Source organism: Echinops telfairi, unplaced genomic scaffold (genome assembly GCF_000313985.2).
Source record: "Echinops telfairi isolate 266 unplaced genomic scaffold, ASM31398v2 ScPeMD7_7427;HRSCAF=8465, whole genome shotgun sequence".
NCBI lineage: Eukaryota > Metazoa > Chordata > Mammalia > Afrosoricida > Tenrecidae > Echinops > Echinops telfairi.
The window spans coordinates 13,218,356-13,227,268 of record NW_022111327.1 but is presented as its reverse complement, the minus strand read 5'-3'; the positions used below and the strand labels follow the sequence as shown (position 1 = coordinate 13,227,268).

At 41.9% G+C, this 8,913-nt stretch overlaps 1 protein-coding gene across 1 annotated transcript in view; it reads left to right on the top strand.

Annotated features, from left to right (window-relative positions):
• The first annotated feature begins 315 nt into the window (after positions 1 to 315).
• Positions 316 to 8,913, top strand: part of AKAP14 (A-kinase anchoring protein 14) — a 22,178-nt gene continuing 13,580 nt past the window's right edge. Inside the window, exon 1 of the mRNA XM_045298601.1 lies at positions 316 to 389. The gene's annotated coding sequence lies outside the window, so the exon portion shown is untranslated. The remainder of the gene's footprint in view (positions 390 to 8,913) is intronic.

Sequence of the window (8,913 nt, the reverse complement as noted above, 5' to 3'; positions counted from 1 at the left end):
CTGCGGGTTATTATGAGGAATACGTGACTTCACAAAAACAAAATTTCATAACGATCGGTACACAGTGAGGCTCAGTGGAGTCTATTCCTGCCCTGCTGGGGGATCCTGAGTGTGGACACTGCAGGCAGGTGCTGCCACTGAGGCCAGAGAGATGCTGCGACGATCCATCTCGTCCTTCCGGAACTCCCTTCTTTCCCCGCTCCTTGACGGAAGACAAGTAGCCAGAATCGTTGGTCTTTGCTTCCCATTGGTTGGAGCTGTGGTTGCCAGTGGTAGCACTCATAAACATTCCTCTGAGAACTCCGGCGGGGAAATCCTTCTGACGAGACGCTTGCCGAGGTGATTACATCTGGGGCTGCTACAGCTACAAATCACCATTTGACCATCAGGTATCTGGATTTGTAAGGGTTCGGGGTTGGGGTGGGGCCCCGAGTTGGGGTTGGGGCTCCACCGAAAGTAGATGTCCCCATTCTGTACTCAGATTCCAAACTTGACCACCTCCTGGTCTCTTCCTCCGTTTGCTTCCACCTGGCCTCATTTTAAGAAGGGAAGGGGAGAAAAAAACTAGGAGAGACCCACAGGAGGGCAGGTCAAGAGTACTTTGTCTTCACAGATAGGTGTGTGAGGATGCAGTTTGCGCCTTGTCCTGGGACCTGCTCACCTAACCTCGCTTCCCCTTCCGGTTGGAACCCGGGGGGTCCCTGGGGAAGGTCTTAAGGGAGAATCCTTTTCTGGAAAAAGTTTTCGTCTCATTTACTTGATGTTGGAGGTCATAAAAGGTCATAAATGCTTGCTGGTAACCAAAAGGTTGACAGTTCACACCTACCAGCCTCTGAAGGAGAGAGTTGGGGCAGGCCGCTTCTGTAAAGTTGACGGCTTTGGAAACCCTCGGGGGCTGTTATATTTTGCCTGATAGGGTTACTATGAATTAGCATTGATTTGAAAGCAACAGGGTTGGTTTGGGGCTTTTTTTGGCGGGGGGTCATAGATTATCCAAGTCAATTCACTAAATTTGCTGAAAGGAAAGCTACAAAATGAACAATTCAGGAAATGGGCCATTCTTTGAAGGATGAAGTTGTTGTCTGGCTAATTCATCATAACCTATTAAATTTTGTGATGAACAAAAAATACTATTTCAAATAAAATTCTCTTTTATTTATTGTGACAGTTTTATTGACATATAATTCACATACCATACAATTCAGTGGTTTCGATATAGTCAAGAGTTGTGCAATCGTCACCACAATGTTGAACATCTTCATTTTTGTGCTCATAATTATTAGCTCCCCATTTCTCGCCATTCCCCTCCCTGCCATAACCCTAAGAAACTATTGATGTAGTCACTATCACTATAGATTTACCAATCCTGAACTTCATATAAAGAAAATTATACACCCCCCCTCAGACACACACTTTTCACAGAAAACCCTCAATCCAAAAGAAAGCACAAAAGTATAAAACTAGAATGCATTTACAATGGGTTGAAAGGCAAAACAAAATAGATGTTAAACTTCAACCAAATTTTGTCTGAATTAAGGAACTCTGGTAATGTAGTGGTTACACATTGGGCTGCTAACCGCAAGATCAGCAGTTCAAAACCACCAGCTGCTCTGTGGGAGAAAAATGAGGATCTCTACTCGTCTAGAGTCTCAGTCTCAGAAGCTCACAGGGGCAGTTCCCCCCTGCCCTATTGGGTTACTATGAGTTGGAATTGACTCACTGGCAGTCAGTTTAGTTTATGGCTTTTTGTTTTTTTGTTTTGGTATCTGCACAAAAAAGCTACATTTGTTATTGTTTAATTGCAGAGTTACAGCCGTGGGGCATTGAATTGTTATCTATGGCTTTTCTAGCAGTAGCCTTTGTGGTCCCACACAAAGATTTGGTGGGATTACGTGAATAGGGTGTATGAAACCTATAATGATCTGGGGTTAGGGTCAACTTGGCTAGGCCATGACAGCAAGTATCGTGTGGCTGTCCTCCTTTTATGTCATCTGATGTAATTATCCTCCGTTGTGTATATTGTAAATTCTGACTTCTATGTGTCAAGGAAGAAAGACTGTTGTTGTTGTTAGGTGCCAGCCAATGAGTTCCAACCCATAGTGCCCTTATGCACAACAGAACGAACCACTGCCTTGTCCTGTGCCGTCCTCACAATGGTTCCTGTGCCTGAGCCCATTGTTGCAGCCACTGTGTCCATCCATCTCCTTGAGGGCCCTCCTCTTTTTCACTGCCCCAAACTTGATGTTCTTCTTCCGAGATGGGGCTCTCCTGACAACATGTGCAAAGTATGTAAGACAGTTTCGTCATCCTTGTGTCTAAGGATCATTCTGGTTGTACTCCTTGCAAAATAGATTTATTTGTCCTTTTAGCAGTCCGTGATACTTTCAATATTCTTCTCCAATACAACAATTCAAATGCATCGATGGTTCTACAGTCTCCCTTATTCAGTGTGCAACTTTTACATGCAGATGAGGCCATGGAAAATACCATGGCTTGGCTCAGGAGCACCTTAGTGCTCAAAGTAACCTCCTTGCTTTTCAATACTCTGAAGAGGCCGTGTGCAGCAGACTTACCCAATGTGATGCGTTGTTAGATCTGTTGACTGCTGCTTCCATGAGCATTGATTGTGGATCCAAGCAAGACGAGCTCCTTGTCAACTTCAACCTTTTCTCCATTTATCATGATGTGACCTATTGGTCCAGTTCTTAGGATTCTGGTCTTATTTACACTGAATCATAATCCAGACTGAAGGCTGTAATCCTTGGTCTTCATCAGCAAGTGCTTCAAGTTCTCCTCACTTTCAAGCAAGCAAACGTGTGTCCTCTGCACATAGAAGGTTGTTTATAAGCCTTCTTCCGGTTTTGATGCTGTAAGCTACTTCATATATTCCAGTTTTTCTGATGATTTGCTCAGCATACAGGTTGAGCATGTATGGTGAGAGACTACAAGACTGATGCACACCTTTCTTGATTTTAAATCATGACGTATTCCCTGGTTCTGTTCACACACACAACTCACTCTTGATCCATGTACAAGTTCCACAGGAGCACAATGAAGTGTCCTGGAATTCTCATTCTTCTCAAGGTGACCCTTAGTTTGCTATGATCCATGCAGTGGAATGCCTTAGCATAGTCAATGAAACACAAGCAAACATCTTTCTGGTGTTCTCTGCTTTCATTCAGGCGTGAACCTCTGGCAGCTCCCTGTCAATATACTGCTGCAACTGTTGTTGGATGATCTTTAGCAAAATTGTACTTGCATGTGATATGAATGATATTGTTCTATAATTTGAGCATTCTGTTGGATCATCTTTCTTTAGAATGGGTACAAATATGGATCTCTTCCAGTCAGTTGGCCAAGTAGCTGGTTTTCAAATTTCCTGGCATAAATGTGTGAGTGTTTCCAGGGCATCATCAGCTAGTTAAAACATTTAGGTTGGTAGTCCATCAATTCGTGGAGCCTTGCTTTTGGCTAATGCTTTCAATGCAACTTGAACTTCTTCCTTCAGCACCATCGGTTCTTACTCATATGTTATCTTCTGAAATGGTTGAATGTCAACTAGTTCTTTTTGGTACGGTGACTGTGTATTCTTTCCATCTTCTTTTGATGCTTCCTGCATCATTTAATATTTTGCCTATAGACTATTTCCATCTTGCTTGAATGTATTCTTGACTTCTTTCCGTTTAAGTTAAGAACATGTTGAGCATATTCTTTTTGTTTTCTAACTCCTGGTGTTTGCACATTTTGCTGTAATATTTGACTTTTGTCTTTTCAAGCTTCTCTTTGAAATTTTCTGCTCAGCTCTTTGACTCGAACGTGCCTTCCTTAGCTACTATGCAATGAAGAGCAAGTTTCAGACTCTCTTATGACATCCACTCTGGTCTTTGGTTACTTTCCTGTCTTTTTAATGACCTTTTTCTTTCTTCATGAATGATGGTCTTGATGTTCTCCCCAGGTCTTCTGTCATTAGTGTTCAGTGCAGCGAATCTGCTCTTGACATGTTTCTGAAATTCAGGCAGGCTACACTCAAGGTCGTTTTTCAGCTCTTGTGAACTTGTTTTAATTTTCTTCAGCTTCAACCTGAACTTCACATATGAGAAATTGATGGTCTGTTCCACAGTCAGCCCCTGGCCTGGTTTTAGCTGCTGATATTGAGTTTCTCCGTCTTCTCTTCCCACAGATGTGGTCAATTTGATTTCTTTGTATTCCATCTGGAGAAGTCCACTTCTACAGTTGCCATTTGTGTTGTTGGAAAAAAAGCATTTGCTTCGTTTCTATCACCAAGACCACATTCTCCAACTACTGTCTCCTCCTCTTCGTCTCCAACTTTTGCATTTCAATCACCAGTGATTAGCAATGTATCTTGTTTGGATGTTTGACCAACTTGCAACTGAAGATGGAGTTAGAATTCTTCAGTTTCTTCATCAGTGGTTGGTGTGTACATTTGAATAATAGTTGTATTGATTTTATTTCCTTGAATGGGTATAGATATAATCCTATCAAAGAAAGTACTATACTTCAAGATCCATCTATAAATGTCCTTTTTGATGACGAATGCCATTTCTCTTGATTGTTTCATTCCCAGCCTAGTAAATCATGAGATTTTCTGATTCAAAATGGCAAACACCAGTCCATGTTAGCTGACTAATGCCTAAAATGCCGATTTTTATGCGATCCATTTCATTTTTTACAACTTCCAATTTTCCTAGAGTCATACTTGTTACATTCCAAGTTCTGATGATTGTTTGCAGCTGTTTGTTCCCCTGTCTTTGAGTCCTGCCCCAGCAGCGAATGAAGACCCTGAAGGCCTTCTTCCTATATGCTCCTCCATCCACGTTATCACGATCGACTGTACTTTGCGAAGGCAGCTCTGCTCAGTCATAGTTTTCGTTCCTTCCAGCTGGGGTGGCTCAACATGTGGCATCATATCTGACAATGTTCTCCTTCTAGTCCTTAGATTTTTCAGTACCTGACAATGTCTCAATTCTGTCCATAACGTGTGCAGTGGCTAATTCCTCCGAAGCGGACGGCCTATTTATTCTTCATTGTCCGGTCTTGGTCTGGAAGCTCTGCTGAAACCTGATCACTGTGGGTGACTCTGCGAGTGTTTGCAATGCCAGCGACATAGCTTCCGGCATCACAGCAACACACTAGTGAGCGTAGTAGGACAGTCTGACAGACAAGTGGTGGGACTGTGTCCCTATTGTTTACGAATCCTGGCTTGTGATAACCTGTTAACCCCCCTAATAAATCTTAATTGTGAGGATTGCCTGTGAGTTCTGTGTGGCCATTGCAATGAATTGTGGGCCCTGGACTAGAAGTAGAGTGTTGCAGAAGGAACAGTGTTCCAGCGAGAAGTAGTTGGCATGTTAAATTTGGATTGTTAGAGGAGGGTTAAATAAAGGGAACGTTTAAGAAGGTGTGGGCGCCAGGGAAACAACTTGCTGACCTCATCCATGGTGATTCTATACCTGTCAGAGTTGAATTGTGCTCCAGTGGGTTTTGAATAGCTGGTTTTTGGAAAATGGATTGCCAGGCTTTTCCTCTGAGGTACCTCTGGGTGGACTCAAACCATCAACCTTTCCATTAGCAGTTGAGCATATTAAGCATTTGCATTGCACAAGGACCTAAGGTGTGTGTGCAGTGTGCATGAATCAAGGGGAAGTACAGCTCAGTTGGGCCTGAAGGGTTAAATGGAGAGAATGGTTGACTTTACCAGATTGAGAAGCTGTCCCTAGAGAAATTGTGACCTTTTCCATGTAGCCAGCCACTGGTGACCCTGTAGGAAGAATATTATCTAGGAGCTCTATACATTTAACTCACTTTTCCCCCTTCAGCCCGATCTGATCTCTTACTCATGTTCCTCACTGTATGGAAACACCTGGAAACTAGAGGGCTTGGGAGCACTCTTTGTTATGTGGTCTATTCAAGGCAGCTTCCTAGGGTAGAGATGAGTGTAGAGTGTGAGTCTTGAAGGGCAACTGGAAGGTAATCAGATCTCATAGGACTATGGTGATGATGTGATGAAACGAAGCACATAAACACCTCCAAATTATGCCTAGTGGGGCTTAATCAAGGGCAATGTAGGAGGGAGGAATTACTAAACCTGAACAAAGGCCGAATATGATGGTGGGACAAGAGGAAAATGAAAGGAAATAGAGGAAAAAAACAGGAGGCAAAGGACATTGATAGAGGTCTAAATACAGCCATATACATATAGAAATGTATTTAAATATAATGAGAGGAGAATAGATCTATGTACTTACATCTCTATATGTTAAGAATTAAGGTTGCAGATGGATATTGGGTCTCAACTCAAGTACTCCCTCAACGCAAGAACACTTTGTGCTAATAATCTGGCATTCTGTGATACTCACCTTCCTGACCTGATCGCTGAAGACAAAACGGGTATATAAGCAAATGTAGTGAAGAAAGCTGATGGTAATTGGCTATCAAAAGATATAGCATCTGGGGTCTTAAAAGCTTGAAGGTAAACAAGCAGCCATCTAGCTCAGAAGCAACAAAGCCCATATGGAAGAAGCACACCAGCCTGTGTGATCGTGGGGTGTCGATGGGATTAGGTATCAGGCATCTAAGACCCAGAACAAAATCATACCCAATGTGAAGGGTGGGGGGGGGGCATGGAGTGGAGACCCAGCGCTCATCTGTAGGCAATTGGACATCCCCTTACAGAAGGGTCACAAGGAAGAGATGAGCTAGTCAGGGTGTAGTATAGCACCGATGAAAGATACAACTTTCCTCTAATTCTTTAATGCTTCCTTCCCCCTCCCACTATCATGACCTCAATTCTACCTTACAAATCAGATTAGACAAGAATATACACAGTGCTACATACAAGAGCCCACAACACAGGGAATCTAGGATAGATAAACCCCTTAGGGCCAACAATGAGACTAGAGATACCAGGAGAATAAGGGGAAGGTCGGGGGAGAAAGGGGGAATTGATCACAAGGATCAACATATAACCCTCTCCCAGGGGGACGAACAACAGAAAAGTGAGTGAAGGGCGACAGAGGACGATGTAAGATGCGAAAATAATCATCTATAACTTATCAAGGGTTCATGAGGGAGGGCGGGTGGGGGAGGGAGGGGGAAAAATGATGAGCTGATGTTAAGGGCTCAGATAGAAAGTGCTTTGAAAATGATGATGGCAGCATATGCTTGACACAATGGATGAATGAATGGATTGAGATAAGAGATGTACGAGCCCCCAATAAAAATATTTAATAAAACATACAAATAAAGAATAAGAATGAAAACAAACAACAAACACCTCCAAATTGGTCAAGCTGTTATTTATAGAAAACTAAACTACTCCCTTTAGGATATCAGCTTTCACGCAACACAAGGATTGCTTGCAAGGAATTTGTGCAGGTAGTCGGTGATTTCTCATAAGTGAACAGACTTAAAGTAATAGCAGGGACAAAAAGAACATCCAAGACTCAAGGAGAAGATGTGAAAAATGGGGAACAGGTGCAAATGCGCCTAGCTTTTTCACAGGCCTGAAAACGCCGATGTCCGTAATATTGCTATTGTAGCTTATGTCAAGTGTTCATTCCTCCAACTGGTGGAGTACAATTGCATTGGGTGGATGGATCCCATTTCCCATAATCTCAATGGATGTTCAAAGCATTTGGGAAATTGTAGCTACTATGAATGATGAAAGACCTTAGTAGGATAGGCTGGGATCGACATGTCCTTGGTGTGATACACCTTGGAATAAACCACAAACCAGCATCATGTTTAATGATGTGACACTAGGAAAAGAGATGCTAAAAATAATAGTTTTTGGTAGATGATATCATTGTATAGTGTAAAAGCCCAGAGAATACATAAGAAAACCAACCCTTCTGCTGTATTGTCTCTAATCATTTTAGTTCATTTACGTTTAGAGGACCAGCCAAAGGAACCCTATTGGGGTTCTTTGAATGGTTCAACTGGAAATCAATATGGTTAGAACTCTGAGAAGTTAGGAGTCATTCTATTACACCTTCAAAAATTTTAAAAAAATCATTAATTTTGTTGAGACTATGTACGGCAAAATGTACACTAATTCAACCCTTTCTACATGGACAATTCAGAGACATTGATGACATTTTTCAAATTGTATGACCATTCCCATCTTCCTTTTCTGAGTTCTCTCACCAAAATAAACTCACTACCCCCTCAGGGTCCTTTCTAACCTTTCAAGTTTCTGTTGTCAATTTTATGTCACATAGGTAGCTCTTAAAAGAGCAAAATGCTAAAGGGAGACCTGTTTGACAAGGCAAGCTAAACTGCTGTTTTAAGAAGGTTTCAGGGTATATTTTTTTTGGTTTAAGGTATAAACATTATCTTAGGGCAGTAGATTCAAGGGTTTTTCTAGTTTCCATGGTTTCAGATAGTATTTGAAATTCTGTTACAACCTCCCCTCCCTGCCTTAATCAGGATTCCTCGCTAAGATCCTTGATTGAAATGTTCAATAATGGTAGCTGGGCACCATCTAGTTCTTTTGGTCTCATGTCAAAGGAGGCAGTTGTTATGGAGCCAACATGCTATGGTTTTGAGAATCTGAAAAATCTTGATTCTTAGGAAAAGTAGATCTTAGCAGCCAGGCATAAAGGGTAGAAAAAGAAATATCACTCCCATCCTTATCCTGTTCTCCCCACCAAAAGCAACTTCTGTTTCATTTTTCTTGTGATTCTTCAAGAGATAGATAGCCTGTGCTTATGAGGGGTGTGTGTATGTATGCGTGTGCGTACATATGAGTACACAACCACAGAATAACTTTTTTTTAATCATTTTATTAGGGGCTCATACAACTCATTACAATCCAAACATACATCAATTGTGTAAAGCACATTTGTACATTCATTGCCCTCATCATTCTCAAAACATTTGCTCTCCACCTAA